Here is a 17,820-nt window from a genome sequence, read left to right as displayed (position 1 = left end):
TTTCTGAGACTAGTCCATCGAGTAATGTTCATATGATGTTCAAGAGTTTATAAGTCGTTCTGACAGGTGACAGTTCATAAAAAGATCTCAAGTTCTAATTCAACTTCACTCAATCTGCAAAATTACTGTATGGCTTACAGTGTCTCTATATGGATCGGCTAAACAAATAGTCGAATCATTCACGATTATGTTTGTCCGCAACAGCGAACCTTTACATTTTTCAATCAATATACACCCATGTCACAAGTATGTAAGTTTAAATCAATTTTCACACACAAGAATAGAATAAACATCTTATAATGGGTATGAATCGAACTTAAATATAGTATATGAATTTACATATGGACTCCACGACTATTGGTAAAGAAAAATCAAAAACTACTATGTACTCCCTATTATTTCGTGGCACGCGTAAATTCGTTTACATTGTTATTTACCTGGTTAGCTTTGAGGTTACAGATATCTATTTCTCGGCTGCTTCTGATGCCCTGGTTATTGCCAGGTTAACCCCATTCCGGCGTTCGCCCTAGTTCCACAAAAAACCACCAGCAACGTTTGTAAGAACGTCACCTAGATAGATAGAAAACCTTTCTGCGTTTAACAACGAGCTGGTGTAGTATGTAACAAGCATGTGGTACACGAAATTATAAGTCGGATAGACAGAGGTGGGTGAGTACAGCCCCGCTCAATAACAGCGAAAAGGCATTGTGGTCATGCGTTTGTTGCAGTCCTCCCCAAAAGGTATTAGACAAATAGAGAATGATGTTCCTCCTGTAGTAAAATTCTTCATTAGCTTTGCATATAGAATTAGTGGAAAAGATGTGCAAAATTAATCTGCGAAAGACATTTGAGTTTACTCATATTCCTCGTTTACTGGGAGGGATCTCTCTGTTATCAAGTATGTGCTTGTCGTAGTCTGTTGCTTAGGGCCAGTTAACATACATTCTATTTGTATTTTATTGCACTCAGGTAGCATGTAATCTTTCCTGCCTTCACGGCAGAATGAGTGTTCGTGGATGAATGGTGAATAATTGCATGTATTCATCAAGTATTCATAACAGCGAAACTAGCGAGTTTGTTGTTTCTTCACTTCAGCTGTGTGGCGCTGTTATCTCGTCGATAAAATCCTGGCGATAGCTGTAGACTTGGGCTCGTAGTTCACTTATCGTCCACTGTAAACATGGCACTGGCGTTGGTTTGGCGATGGTGTTTGAACAGTTGACAATGTACCTCCGTATATACAAGTTGCCTTAATGCGCTCACTGCGCATAGCAGATTATTCTTGTTCTTCCGTGGAAATTGTGTGGCAATACAGTTTCCGGAAGAGTTCACTTTTTTACAATCCCATCGATCAAGACATCCCCAAATAAAGTTTCATCGGTGGGGCAATTTGCGGTATGTGAGTAAGTACAAGGTTTTTTAATACTGTGCAGCGTAGAGTAGGAGGATTTGGTTCTGATGATATTCAACATAGATAACGAGTCTTCAATTGGATGTACAATCGCATCAAAAAGTATTGGCACAGTTACATTTTAGTGGTTGTAGGTTAAACGAAACATAAATTTCAGATCAGCAACGATAAATACGCACGTGTGCCAATACTTTTTGGTGCGATTGTATATCGTACGTCTCAAGGGAAAGGAAAACAAGTTACCTGTAGCTGTACCTTGTGTGACTGAAAAGTAGGCCTCTCAATGGTCAGACACGTGCGACCTTACATCACATAGGTTACAAATATGTCCAAATCATCTGTCCGTAAAGTAACATTCAGTGTCATGAAAATACACATCGTTCTTCTACAACCAAAAAGGTATTGGCACATGCGTATGAATCGACAGTGTGTTCGTTTTCTTCATTGATGTTCACCTTCTAATAGCTAGTGTGCATCCCTTTAGCATCTATAACAGTATTTAAACGCCTAGGAAATCTTTGTATTAAATTCTGAGTGATATCGATCATTCCTCCAGAAGTGCTTTCTCCAAGTCGTTTTTACCTGACACACGCCTTTTTCGGACTTGTGTGTCAAAATGAGCCCAATGGGGTTCAAATCAGAGCTCTGAGGTGGTGTTAGAACCCTTCTGGGGGCATTGTACAGTAACCACTCCTGGGTTTTCATGGCGGTATGTTTTAGGTCGTTGTCTGGGTGGAAATGAAACACTCCAGTAAGGCCCAATGTCTATGCACTAGCGTGTAAATTACCTCGCAACACGTCGATGTATCTCACATGCTCCATTGTACCATGGATTACAGCTAGATTTCCAACGCCGGACGCCGCCATACAGCCCCAGACCATAATACCGCCCCCAGCGTGTTTGACTGTGGGATGCGTGTGTTTGATGTCGAGGTGTGTATTCGGCTTGCGCCAAACTTTCTTCCTTGAATAAAATCCGAACATAATGAACTTCGATTTGGCACTAAATACCACTCCGTCGGCTTGCTGATGTAGTCCTTGGCAAACTACAGGCGTTTCTGCCGGTTAATTTCAGATATGTGTGGCTTTTTCCTGGGAGAACGTCCATGCATGTCAGCCTCATTCGACACATTTCGTATAGTTTGAACACCAACCGTCCATTCGGACGTTGTATGAACAACCTCAGCAATAGTTGTTGCACTTGTAGCGGGTACCCTTTCGAGCAAGTTCAATGATACGGCGAAGCTCTTTTGCACGTCCAGGACGACACTTATTCACTGTTCTTGCAGTCTCTTTATATTTATGGTTGAAATGGCTCTGAGCGCTATGCGACTTAACTGCTGAGGTCATCAGTCCCCTAGAACTTAGAACTACTTAAACCTAACTAACCTAAGGACATCACACACATCCATGGCCGAGGCAGGACTCGAACCTGCGACCGTAGCGGTCGTGCGGTTCCAGACTGTAGCGCCTAGAACCGCTCGCCCATTCCGGCCGGCCTTCATATTTATGAGTGATGGCTCATACCATGGTGTAGCTAACAGACACCTGTTCTCTGATTTCTCGATAGCTTCTCCCTTGTGAATGGAGCAATACCAGTCTCTCTCTCAACGCCACTGAATGTTCCTTTTCCTTCGGCCCATGCTGACCACTACAGCAACACACTAGCGACTAGGCTGTCAACAGCATGCAGTGTCTATTGCGTCAGCAATATACCGAGAACCCATGCTCTGTGCCAATACATTTTCTGTGCAGAGGAGATACATGTTTGACCTTAACACTGCATTTCTTTGTTAATGGTAGGCATTGTGGGCAGAATTGTAATGCCTGGTATGTGAGGTAGCACGTACTGTGTACTGGAAGGTGCTGCGTTTGTAACCAGTAACGATAAATTCGCCCGTATGCCAATACTTTTTGGTGCGATTGTATCTCGTACGTCTCAAGGGAAATGAAAACAAGTTCACTGTAGCTGTACCTTGTTTGTCTGAAAAGTAGGCCTCTCAGTGGTCAGTTCTGACGATAATCGACGGGAAAAAGAGTTTGATGATGCAGATGGCGTATTAAAAATGTTCACAATGACACTTCATATATTATTATTCCATCATCAGTTGTCCCCATCTAGATGACTGCATTAAGATGCGCACAGCTCGCTCATAACACGGCAAGTAAACAGAATGACATTAACTATTCATTACGCAGAACTGTGTACAGAGCTAAACAACTAACAAATCACTACCTCAATTATGAAAAGAGATAATCCATGGTGGTCGAAACAAGGGAGCGTGCAAATATACCATGCCATCGAATCAACTTCCCTGTTTAAATGGAGTAACTAATAGAATTCACGCTGTTTCGTGTGACCTCCACGTTAACAAAGGAGCAATTCGCACAGAGGTAGTGTGTTGGGAGCGAGTCTCTTCGTGTTCCGCGCCACATAATTTTGTCGCCACGACTAGTGCAGCGAGTGGTGTGGTGTGGAGACATCTAAGTGACATACTGTTGTTTTCATTAATTTGAAGTTATGTTATGTACCACAGAGAAACAGTTTTATGTGGATGGACCAAAGCTACATCTGTATCTGTAGATAGTTTATCAGTAAAATTGTTACTTTTGACGTAAATAATTAGAAACCACAGTTTTAGAATTCAAGACCACTTCTCATTCGACTTTGAGGAAACAATTGGCGAAAAAATTTATTTTTTTGACATTTTGTACTCTAGAATCACAGCTTGATGATGAATTGGTTATATTTTCGTTTTTTATATTTTCGTTTTTCCCATAGTTATTGTGATAATTTCTAAATAAGTAAACCAAGAGACATATATTGAAAAGTTTGCAGTGAAGAAAGAAATTGTGGGTTCAAAAATTGCTCAAATGGCTCTGAGCACTATCGGACTTAACATCTATGGTCATCTTTCCCCTAGAACGTAGAACTACTTAAACCTAACTAACCTAAGGACTTCACACAACACCCAGTCATCACGAGCAATGGTGGGCTTGTTTACATTTCTTACATTTGGCTTTTTAGGACACAGGTCCCTACATAGGAAATACAGCTAACATGTCGAAACAGTTTTTAACAGTGGAAGGATAGTGACACCTGCTTCCATCACCGAGTAGGTAAATGATGTATTTTGATGCTACGCCGCAAGGAACTACGGTGCGCCACACTTGACATTAAGACAGCGCGATAAGCGGATTGGTGGCTCTTATTTATGTGGTTTATGAAGTAGTTACAGTCACATTTTAAGTTAATATTGCATTAAAAATTATTTTCATTATAAAACTAGAGGTACACAATCACTTATTCAGCAGCAGAGTTAGCTGTATACTGGGTGCTTATAATTAGACTCCCCTTATTTAACACGGTATAACAATGAAACTAATTACCATTGGTAACATTAATGTCCAGAGTATGGGGTGCATGATTTCCATGCTCCACAGCGCCACCGCCCAGCTCCAAATATGGCCACGAGGTGCCGAGATTAGTCATTGTGATTCGTAGTCTCAGACAGCTGAATAGCCGCAGTGCACTTGTTGACTTGTTATCATGAACTTGGACAAAGGAGTAGGGTTTACTGAGGAAGCTCTAGTATCAAATCAACAGTAATGCTGCAGCTGCACTTCAAGAATATCGCCGGCTGAAAGGATTATGGAAGGGTCCTCTTTTCCCACCTGCTGAGCGGAACATGATGAAGACGATCGAATCAGCTGCGGACCTGGGCGTCGCTCGGGCAAGAGGCCGACGACCGGTTGCTCTACAGATGTTTCATGAAATCGCTGTTGCTATGGGAGACAACGCTGCATCCAATCCTCGATCGTCAGGCAGCGCGCATGCTGTGGCTGGACAGTTGAACACCCCGTAGTCCACTGCACGGAAGGTGCTTGGAACAATTCTCAAATGGTATTCGCACACGGTCCATATAATACAGCAGATTCCACCACAAGACGCACACCGACATGTTGACTTCGCTCTTAACTTCCTCTCAAGGACTGAAGATGAAGAGGAGTGGCCCGGGACCATGCTATGGACAGACAAGGCCCATTTTTCTCTGACGGGTGAGTTGAACACACAGAACTGCCGAATGCGGGGATCTTCATCTCCATTCACTGTGCATGAAGTTGCTCTGTATGGTGCACTTGTCATCGTATGGTGTTGCTCCACGGCTACATTCATCATTTTCCGATTGTTTTCTGAACAAGCTGGCACTCATGGACGAAAGATGTGCAGAGTGACTGGCCAGTGGCCAGGCATTGTGGCCGAGCGGTTCTAGGTACTTCAGTCATGAACCGCGCTGGTTCTACGGTCGCAGGTTCGAATCCTGCTTCGGTCTTGGATGTATGTGATGTCCTTATGTTAGGTTTAAATAGTTTCAAGTCTAGGGGACTGATGATTCAAAAATGGCTCTGAGCACTAAGGGACTTAACTTCTGAGATCATCAATCCAATATAACTTAGAACTAATTAAACCTAACTAACCTAGGGACGTCACACACATCCATGCCCGAGGCAGGATTCGAACTTGCGACCGTAACGGTCGCTTGGTTCCAGACAGTAGCGCCTAGAACCGCACGGCCACTCTGGCCGGCTAGGGGACTGATGGCCTCAGATGTTAAGACCCAAAGTGTTAAGAGCCATTTGAACCATCTGAACTGGCCAGTGTTACTGCAATATGTTTCGACAGAAAGTCATACCCACCTTACAGGAAAGAGACGCATTGAAGTCAACGGATTTCATTTACGACGGGGCCCCACCGCAAATCGCTCGTGAAATTCACCTGCTTCTCCGAAACATATGTCGAAACGATCGAAGCATCAGTCAGTCGTTTCGAAATGCTTGCAGGCACGACCATCTGATCCCCTCCGTGTGATTTCTGGATGTATGGCTACCTTTAGGACAGGGTTTACCAGGGGAAGATTCACACATGTGCTGATCTGAAGTGCATCATATCAAGAGAGGTAGCCAGCATACCTGCGGACATGCTTCGTTCTGCTATTGAGAACGCAATCCTGCGCTTTCAGAGTCTTCTGGGCACTAATGGGCGCCGTATTGAGTCCCTTTTGTAGCGGTAATGGTACTGGTATGTAATGATATGATGTATCGTAGTAGCACATTAAAAGAGTCACAATTGAACTGATTCTGCATTATTTCTCGTCCACATGTCCTTGACATTAATGGTACCAAGTTTGGTTTTCGTACGATAATTAGTTTCCGTGTTATATGGTGTTAAATATGGAAAGTTTAATTATAACCACCCGGTACTGTATATGTAAATTTTTCTTTCATTCACGAAAGATTTATTAACTATGCTCGTTCACATATTGTCGAACAAATGGTGTGTACCTATGAGCAATGAATGAGGAATGCTATTATGCAGTTGATACAATTTAAGTATCCTATTTGATAGATGTTTTATTCTTATCTATTTGCTTACCTATTTTATGATTACAAATTTTTAGCAGTCTTCATTCAAACAATGATTAGTACGTAAAACGCAATTTTGCATATTTTGGTAACAGTAATTTGTAAATTTGTAGATATGTGGTAAGATCTTATGGGATCAAACTGCTTAGGTCATCGGTCCCTAATCTTACACACTACTTAATCTAACTTAAACTAACTTACGGTATGGACAACATAAACCCATGCCCGAAGGAGGACTCGAACCTCCGACGAGGGCACCTGCGCGGATATTAGTAATTATACAATTCGTTATGATATCATTGGAACAAGTTGTAATATTTTATTTATTTTCCTTGACCAACAAGGTTGAATCTGAGCAGTTACAACGTTATGGTAATCAAACACTCTTCTTTTTCTGTGTTACTTATTGCAGAAATAGAAACCTTATTTCAAGAGAGCACAACAGCAGAAGTCAAAACAGAACGTGTACTCCAATACAAGTCTGTACAAGCAGCAGCACAGGATACGGAAAATACTATTGTTGCAATTACACTAAGCACATACCTCAAACATTATATTTTATATACTCAGTCAACGTCTTATACCAGACCGATATGAAAATTCACTATTCACAAGGTACTTGCCCACAGAAATTCCATTTTTCACCTGTAACATAATGTCACATGTCAAGTAAGGCTTTCTTCTTGCCGCGTATAACTGGCAGAATTTTATCACAAGAGTAGGGAAACTGAAATGTTATTCAGCGGCCGTATTCCAGTATTCTTCTCCCAGTAACTCACGCCTTCTTTACAGTTCTTTGAATAATCTACAGCTGCTCATTGTCAAGACTTTTCGTTTCCCTTAATATAGCAGGTTATTCAGATGGGATGTGTAGCTAGACATACTCTGTTATTTTGAAAGAGATTCTATGTGACCTTAGATTTAGTACCAGAAATGTAAGAAATCCTCTGATTCCATCTTGCGCAGAACGATCTGTTATTTTTGGCGTTGGTAATGACTGGAATCCAGTTATCGGGGTGAAAGGATATTTTGTTCCCCTCTGTAAGGGAGAAATGTTTATCACGTGGTAGGAAACTGTGTCATATAACGAAGATCACATTTTGGAAAAGTTTCTTAATATTGTGAACATCAATTACAAAATCATCAATATTTAGAAACTTCCTGGCAGATTAAAACTGTGTGCCCGACCGAGACTTGAACTCGGGACTTTTGCCTTTCGCGGGCAAGTGCTCTACCATATGAGCCACCGAAGCACGACTCACGGCCGCTACTCACAGCTTTACTTCTGCCAGTATCCGTCTGCTACCTTCCAAACTTTACAGAAGCTCTCCTGCGAACCTTGCAGAATTAGCACTCCTGAAAGAAAGGATATTGCGGAGACACCGCTTAGCCACAGCCTGGGGGATGTTTCCAGAATGAGATTTTCACTCTGCAGCGGAGTGTGCGCTGATATGAAACTTACTGGCAGATTAAAACTGTGTGCCCGACCGAGGCTCGAACTCGGGACCTTTGCCTTTGGGGGGCAAGTGCTCTACCATCTGAGCTACCGAAGCACGATTCACGCCCGGTACTCACAGCTTTACTTCTGCCAGTATCCGTCTCCTACCTTCCAAACTTTACAGAAGCTCTCCTGCGAACCTTGCACACTGTTTTAATCTGCCAGGATGTTTCATATCAGCGCACACTCCGCTGCAGAGTGAAAATCTCATTCTGGAAGCAATATTTAGGTTTACTATCAAAGAAAAATCGCATGAAAAATACGGCCTTCGGCTCCGAAAGCCCATATCGATGATGTTTAGTTGAATGGTTTCCACGCTGAGCGCTTGTTGATTGCCCAGCATTGAAATCTGCCGAAGGGTGGCACTTCTGTCACGTTGAACTATTCTCTTCAGTCGTCGTTGGTCCCGACATTGCAGGATCTTTTTCCGGCCTTAGGTATGTCGGAGATTTGGTGTTTTACCAGATTCCTGATATTCACGGTACACTCGTGTAGTGGTCGTTCGGGACAATGTCCAATTTATAGTTAAAAATGAGATGCTGTGTCCCATCGCTCGTGCGCCGACGATAACACCAAGTTCAAACTCACCTAAATCTTGATGACCTGCCATTGTAGCAGTAGTAACTGATCTAACAACTGCGCCAGCCACTTGTTGTCTTATGTAGACGTTGCCAACCTCAGCTCCGTATACTGAATGTTTACATATCTCTGTATATGAATACGCATGCCTATACCAGTTTCTTTGGCGCTTCAGTATATAATACCTCCGGCTGATGAAGATATATTGAAATCCATTCGTAGTTCGCCTGTCCCACGTCTCTCTGAGAGTGCCACGTCAGTGTGAACTGCTCACATCCCGTCCATGCCACGTCCAGTCTGCACCACGTCCCAGCCTCGGCGCCGCTTGGAGCCCGCGCCACGCCATTTACCTGTATATTTCGCAACAGCAGTTATGAGTGGCGCACCGAAATGACATCTTGCAGTGAGGTTCAAGTGGCGCTCTACTATTTTCAATAATCTGAAGTCATCCGATGTGCAAAAAATTGGTTTATGTAAAGGAAACAAAGCTGTGCCCATGTCTGTAGCCAGCCGATATGGCCGAATGGTTCTAGGCGCTTCAGTCTGGAGCCGCGTGACCACTACGGTCGCAGATTCGAATCCTGCATCGGGCATGGATGTGTGTGATGTCCTTAGGTTAGTCAGGTTTCAGTAGTTCTAAGTTCTAGGGGACTCATGACCTCAGATATTAAGTCCCACAGTGCTCAGAGCCTTTTGAACCAACCCATCTCTGTAGATATCGTCTCAGTAGAACTTTTACTTTTCGCGCAAAAGTCAAAAACCAGTCTTTATGGATTCGCACATGTTCTTTGCTGTGTAGTCTATCTCACTCGATTCAGAGGAAACTCTCCGGTTTAAAGATTTTTTGACGTATTGTAGTCTGATATCACATCTTGATGGTGAAACGGTTTTATTTCTGTTATTGTCCATAGTTACTGTGATACTTGCCAAATAAATAAGCCGCCAGACATATTCCGAAAACTTTGGAATGAAGAATGTAGTCGCTGGTCAAGTTCCATTCGGCTTTTAGGATATAGGTCGCTGCATACGGAATAAAGGCAACATATCGAGACTGTTGCTAACGCTAGAGAGAGAGCGATTCCTCTTTCCATTCATGGGTAAACACGTGATTTATTATGACGTATGGGAGAGATTAAAACTGAAGAAACTGAAAGGTGGGAATTTAAGGAGATGGGATCAGGTTAAATTAACTAAACCAGAGATTGTACAGAGTTACAGGGAGAGCATAAGGGAAGAAATGAAAGGAATGGGGGAAAGAAATACAGTAAAAGAAGAATGGGTAGCTTTGAGAGATGAAGTAGTGAAGGCAGCAGAGGATAAAATACACTCCTAGAAATTGAAATAAGAACACCGTGAATTCATTGTCCCAGGAAGGGGAAACTTTATTGACACATTCCTGGGGTCAGATACATCACATGATCACACTGACAGAACCACAGGCACATAGACACAGGCAACAGAGCATGCACAATGTCTGCACTAGTACAGTGTATATCCACCTTTCGCTGCAATGCAGGCTGCTATTCTCCCATGGAGACGATCGTAGAGATGCTGGATGTAGTCCTGTGGAACGACTTGCCATGCCATTTCCACCTGGCGCCTCAGTTGGACCAGCGTTCGTGCTGGACGTGCAGACCGCGTGAGACGACGCTTCATCCTGTCCCAAACATGCTCAATGGTGGACAGATCCGGAGATCTTGCTGGCCAGGGTAGTTGACATACGCCTTCCAGAGCACGTTGGGTGGCACGGGATACATGCGGACGTGCATTGTCCTGTTGGAACAGCAAGTTCCCTTGCCGGTCTAGGAATGGTAGAACGATGGGTTCGATGACGGTTTGGATGTACCGTGCACTATTCAGTGTCCCCTTAACATGGAGTATAGATTTAAGTGTCAGGAAGTCGTTTCTGAAAGTATTTGTATGGACCGTAGCCATGTATGCAAGTGAAACATGGACGATAAATAGTTTGGACAAGAAGAGAATAGAAGCTTTAAAAATGTGGTGCTACAGAAGAATTCTGAAGATTAGATGGGTAGATCATATAACTAATGAGGAGGTTTGAATAGGACTTGAGAGAAGAGAAGTTTGTGGCACAACTTGACTAGAAGAAGAGATCGGTTGGTAGGACATGTTCTGAGGCTTCAAGGGATCACCAATTTAGTATTGGAGGGCAGCGTGGAGAGTAAAAAACGTAGAGGGAAACCAAGAGATGAATACACTAAGCAGATTCTGAAGGATGTAGGTTGCAATAGGTACTGGGAAGCTTGCACAGGATAGAGTAGCATGTAGAACTGCATCAAACCAGTCTCAGGACTGAAGACCACAACAACAACATGGGAGCGATGAACAACGACATGCTACACTCGACATTATAGCTGAGCGCTGTGCAGTTTTGTGGCCTATGGTTCCCTTTTGTTCGTATTTTATAAAATCCGCTACGATCACATTTTAAGATAAATTGAAATAAGAAATATTTTCATTTTAAATTAGAGATAGAAAATTGGAGATCCTGTGGCCGAGTTAGGCATAAACTATAAACTATATGTAAATTTTATTGTATACGCTAACAGTTTTATTCACGAAATATTCAACAGTTGTTTTTGGTCAAATATTGTCGCAAAATGGTGTGTGTCCCGATGAGAAATGAATGAGAAATGGGATTTTGTTATTGATATAAGTAAAGTATGCTGTTTTCCGGGCGTTTTGTACTTACCTATTTCCTTACCTATTTTAATCTTACATATTTGGCCTTTCCTGATGTAGGCAATGATGCCGAAACGCTCTGGTTTCTCAGCTTTAGTTATTGGAGAAATGGAAAACTTATTTTAGGAAAGAACAACAACACATGTCAAGATACATATCGTTTACTGCGTTTAAAGTTTGCACAAGCAGTCCGCACGGAAATATTTAACACTATTCCTGCTGCATTTGAATTAAATGTGTACAGCCAGTGCGGTAGAGAGAAACTAATTTAAACTACTTAATAAAATACCTAGCTCAATGGGCTACAGGTGAATGAAGCACGAAAGAAGGAACATAGATATGCCTGTATATGTACATATGTTTCCCACCGTGTACAAACTCTAGGAATTCAGTAATAAGAAGATGTGGGACGAGAAATGTCTAGTGAACTAACGTCCTGAAATGCATGTTTTACATGCTACAGACCATTTACTTTGTTATAGAGTCTGCGGTCTAATACGCGCAGTACCATGCCGCCACAGTTACAGTATCCACGGTTTTCTCCCAGAGGGTGGTATTGTTCCTCATACGTTATGCTGTGGCACCCTCGTCTCCCACAGTAATTGGTAATGTTGTGCCCGATCCACTTCTCTTGATGACTCACCTTGAAGGGGACGTGATAGAGCGTTGTTCACAATGGATCAGTATTCAGAGAGAGAGCTTGCCGACATGACAAATGGCAACTGGTGGCAGGCCACAAGACCCATCACCGCCTACAACAACCAAAGCATTCAAGGTCTGCAACAGCATTTCGCCGTTTGTCTGAGACATGGTCGCTTTAGGAAGCAGGATATGATGAAGGTCGCACCTGAAATGTCTGGACATCGGATATGGAACAAAGGCGATTAACAATGTGGAAGGCAACCGCCGTGTCACTACCAATCAGTTGGCCCGCCAGTACAGGGTAAGCCAGACAACCGTGTGGAACATTCTCCATGACACTTGTTACTACCCTTATCACATACAGCATGTTCAGGGCTTGGGCGTGTGCAGGGCTAACTAGCGTCAGACTCTCCAAATCGGGAGCAGTTTTTCCACTGGTTGCTTCACCGGGATATTTGTTATTCATTCTATACACTGATGTGGCCACCTTTACGTGGAGTGGTATCTTCAACCTTTACGCGGAGTGGTACCGTCAGCTTTCATAACAGTCATTTGTGGGATATTATGTAGAAAGCGAAGTATCAGAATGGGTGCAGATAAAATTTGTGGGCCGGATAATTGACGACCGTATTTTGGGACCAGTCTTCTTCCGACGTCACCTAATGCGTCGAAATTATAGGCGTTTCTTGCGGATGACTTTGCCTCCCTTGCTGGAAGAAGTGACATTGATGATTTGCAGGGCTATGTGGCTGCCACATGCTGGTGCTCCAGCCCACTTTGCCGTTAACGCATCTGAATCGTGTCTTCCCTGGTCGATGTACCGGACGAAGCGGTTCAGTTGCAGGGCCTGCTCATTTACCGGATCTCAAACTGTAACATTTCTGGTTATGAGGCCGTCTAAGAAATACCGTGTATTGAAGAGCCCATTCCAGATGTGGAGACACTGGAGCAGTACATTCAAGCAGCCTCTTTCTGGATTCAGCCTGGCCGATGTGAACGTGTGAGGCAGAAAATCTACGGCGGGCACACGCAAGATTTGAGGCACATGGAAACCACTCTCCACACGTACTGTATCTGTGGCTGCGTGCCAACCGCGGTGGCCTTGAGGTTCAAAGTGCTGCAGTCCGGAACCGCGGGACTGCTACGGTCGGAGGTTCGAATCCTGCCTCGGGTATGGATGTGTGTGATGTCCTTAGGTTAGTTAGGTTTAAATATTTATAGGGGACTGATGACCTAAGATGTTAAGTCCCATAGTGCTCCGAACCATTTGAACCATTTTTCTGTGGCTGCGTGGTACAGTGCGTCTTAGACCGCAGTCTCTGTAACAATGTATGGCTGAATAAATGGTCACTAGCACGGAAACCAAGTTTTTCCGGACATAAGTTCAGTAGACTTATATATATACAATATACTTTATGTATATACTAAAAAGATTTCATTTCAGAATGAAGTAACGTAAGTTTTATATTACTATTACTGACGCCACCGTAAGCTTTTCATGTTTTAATCTTTGATGAGCTTCGCGACGTCTCTTTGGGATACAACCGATCTATCCTTAGAGCTCTAATCATGTGCAGAACCATTGTCCTGCTGATCACGGCCCCATCCTCTCCAGCCATTGTCCTGTCATCAAATACACTCCTGGAAATTGAAATAAGAACTCCGTGAATTCATTGTCCCAGGAAGGGGAAACATTATTGACACATTCCTGCGGTCAGATACATCACATGACCACACTGACAGAACCACAGGCACATAGACACAGGCAAATGAGCATGCACAATGTCGGCACCAGTACAATGTATATCCACCTTTCGCAGCAATGCAGGCTGCTATTCTCCCATGGAGACGATCGTAGAGATGCTGGATGTAGTCCTGTGGAACGACTTGCCATGCCATTTCCACCTGGCGCCTCAGTTGGACCAGCGTTCGTGCTGGACGTGCAGACCGCGTGAGACGACGCTTCATCCTGTCCCAAACATGCTCAATGGTGGACAGATCCGGAGATCTTGCTGGCCAGGGTAGTTGACTTACGCCTTCCAGAGCACGTTGGGTGGCACGGGATACATGCGGACGTGCATTGTCCTGTTGGAACAGCAAGTTCCCTTGCCGGTCTAGGAATGGTAGAACGATGGGTTCGATGACGGTTTGGATGTACCGTGCACTATTCAGTGTCCCCTTGACGATCACCAGAGGTGTACGGCCAGTGTAGGAGATCGCACCCCACACCATGATACCGGGTGTTGGCCCTGTGTGCCTCGGTCGTATGCAGTCCTGATTGTGGCGCTCACCTGCACGGCGCCAAACACGCATGCGACCATCATTGGCACCAAGGCAGAAGCGACTGTCATCGCTGAAGACGACACGTCTCCACTCGTCCCTCCATTCACGCCTGTCGCGACACCACTGGAGGCGGGCTGCACGATGTTGGGGCGTGAGCGGAAGACGGCCTAACGGTGTGCGGGACCGTAGACCAGCTTCATGAAGACGGTTGCGAATAGTCCTCGCCGATACCCCAGGAGCAACAGTGTCCCTAATTTGCTGGGAAGTGGCGGTGCGGTCTCCTACGGCACTGCGTAGGATCCTACGATCTTGGCGTGCATTAGTGCGTCTATGCGGTCCGGTCCCAGGTCGACGGGCACGTGGACCTTCCGCCGACGACTGGCGACAACATCGATGTTCTGTGGAGACCTCACGCCCCACGTGTTGAGCAATTCGGCGGTACGTCCACCCGGCCTCCCGCATGCCCACTATATGACCTCGCTCAAAGTCCGTCAACTGCACATACGGTTCACGTCCACGCTGTCGCGGCATGCTACCAGTGTTAAAGACTGCGATGGAGCTCCGTATGCCACGGCAAACTGGCTTACACTGACGGCGGCGGTGCACAAATGCTGCTCAGAATGGAGGGCCGAATGGAGACGTGTCGTCTTCAGCGATGAGAGTCGCTTCTGCCTTGGTGCCAATGATGGTCGTATGCGTGTTTGGCGCCGTGCAGGTGAGCGCTACAATCAGGACTGCATACGACCGAGGCACGCAGGGCCAACACCCGGCATCGTGGTGTGGGGAGCGATCTCCTACACTGGCCGTACATCTCTGGTGATCGTCGAGGGGACACTGAATAGTGCACGGTACATCCAAACCGTCATCGAACCCATCGTTCTACCATTCCTAGACCGGAAAGGGAACTTGCTGTTCCAACAGGACAATGCACGTCTGCATGTATCCCGTGCCACCCAACGTACTCTAGAAGGTATAAGTCAACTACCCTGGCCAGCAAGATCTCCGGATCTGTCCCCCATTGAGCATGTTTGGGACTGGATGAAGCGTCGTCTCACGCGGTCTGCACGTCCAGCATGAACACTGGTCCAACTGAGGCGCCAGGTGGAAATGGCATGGCAAGCCGTTCCACAGGACTACATCCAGCATCTCTATGATCGTCTCCATGGGAGAATAGCAGCCTGCATTGCTGCGAAAGGTGGATATACACTGTACTAGCGCCGACATTGTGCATGCTCTGTTGCCTGTGTCTATGTGCCTGTGGTTCTGTCAGTGTGATCATGTGATGTATATGACCCCAGGAATGTGTCAATAAAGTTTCCCCTTCCTGGGACAATGAATTCACGTTGTTCTTATTTCAATTTCCAGGAGTGTATATGAGTAATTAATCCATAAATCCCATGTGACATACAATTACTGTTATGTATCACATGTATATTTTACACACAATAATAATGATAAAGTCTGAAGACTCTGTCCAAATTTTAGATCAGGCTTCCTTCGAATTTCGACTAAGTAGAGTAGTAATATGTCAGATCTAGTCCTAAGCAATGAGATATGATAGAATATTTAAGGATACTGTATAATCACTCTTTATCTGATGTCAAAATGATCATGTTCGTCACAAACTTTTAAACGACAATATAAATCTACAGCCAAGAATACCTGACTACAATGGAACTTAACAAAACTTCGATTCAGCAGAATTTTATATGGTATACTTAAAAATATGTTATATGGTATACTTAAGAATGATATATGATATATTTAAGAATATGTTAGAACAAACAGCAATATGCAGTGTGCAGTTTTAAAATCCTGCGCCAACACTTGTACCTACATCTACATGACTACTCTGCAATTCACATTTAAGTGCTTGGCAGAGGGTTCATCGAACCACAGTCATACTATCTCTCTACTATTCCAGGGAATTAAGAGTAATTTAATGTCAGAAGTGACATAACAGTGCCTCCTACATTCAAGAAGGCAGTAGAGTGTTTCTTCGCCGTAATTCCTCTCATTTCGAATATTATTGCGATGCAGAATATGTGTAGTGTAATGTCATATTATTAAAGTAAAGTAAATGTTATACTAATTACCCTTCCAAGTGAAATTTATTTATAAGACAGGGAATCGATCTTAGATTGTTCTTCAATTATCTTTCATCCCTTTATGGACGTCGACTGACATCGATGTAAGTTCATTGTACTACATCAGTTTTGTGAATAATAATGTATTTAAATTAAAACCATTTTTATTCCAGTAAATAAAAAACCCATTATCCCTTACATACTAATTATATTATGGTAGTGCTTTTTGGTTGTGTTAAGTGACATTATTTTCTCCATTTTGGTGTGTTTTAACTGAGATGTAAGCACCGATTATCCCTTACATACTAATTATATTGTGGCAGTTCTTTTTGGCTGTGTTAACTGACATTATTTTATCCATTTTGGTGTGTTTTAACTGATATGGAGGAGATTCGTTTCATGATGCCACGATCGGGCGGCATTAGTGTTCTGTCGTTAGCTGTTTATTTTCTTAAGAGTTAACCTGCATTTACGAAGTCCCACAATCTGTTACAAAATATTTTATGTATGTGAGAATATTAACTTACCTATTCCGTCAAGCGTCACCAACCGCACCGACGACAAATATCAAACTTTGATCTGTATATTTTTTCATCAAAATATACTCAGAAATAATTTACCAGAAAACACGAGTAAAGAAAATTCACTTAAATGTCTCAAAGAATGCAAAAGATAAAGAAATTTCGTTCCAACGATGTTGAAGTGGATCCTTTCGCTAATACGTTAAAATTTAACAATCGATAAAGAATTTACTGGTAGCGCAGAAGGAAACCATTCACCGTGTCCTCCGTCTGTATCGCCTTGCTGCACTGGATCGTCATAATGGAACCAAAGTATAACCATTCAGTAGAAGGAAGACACACAGTATGAACACGGGAAAGGCTATCTAACTATAAGCCATCAGATATGATCTGTTAATTTAAATAAAACAATACCCTACGGTACAAATCACAGGGTGAAAAATTTATTTGTGAGTGGAGGATTCTGTTTCACATAAATCTCAATATCTACACCGAGTTGTACATGTGAAGTTATCCTCACTTATAAATAAAGTATTTTAGGAATTCTGAAGCAATTTAAAATACCCTGTGTAACCCGTTCTGAGGTCTTGAGAAAATAAAATCTAATTTTTATGAATTTTAAAATGATTGTGAAAATTTGTGTAACATGTCTCGTCTTAAGGGGATTTCTGC

The sequence above is a fragment of the Schistocerca gregaria genome, chromosome 5 (assembly GCF_023897955.1).
Source record: "Schistocerca gregaria isolate iqSchGreg1 chromosome 5, iqSchGreg1.2, whole genome shotgun sequence".
Taxonomy (NCBI): domain Eukaryota; kingdom Metazoa; phylum Arthropoda; class Insecta; order Orthoptera; family Acrididae; genus Schistocerca; species Schistocerca gregaria.
Note: the sequence above shows the minus strand (reverse complement) of the source record.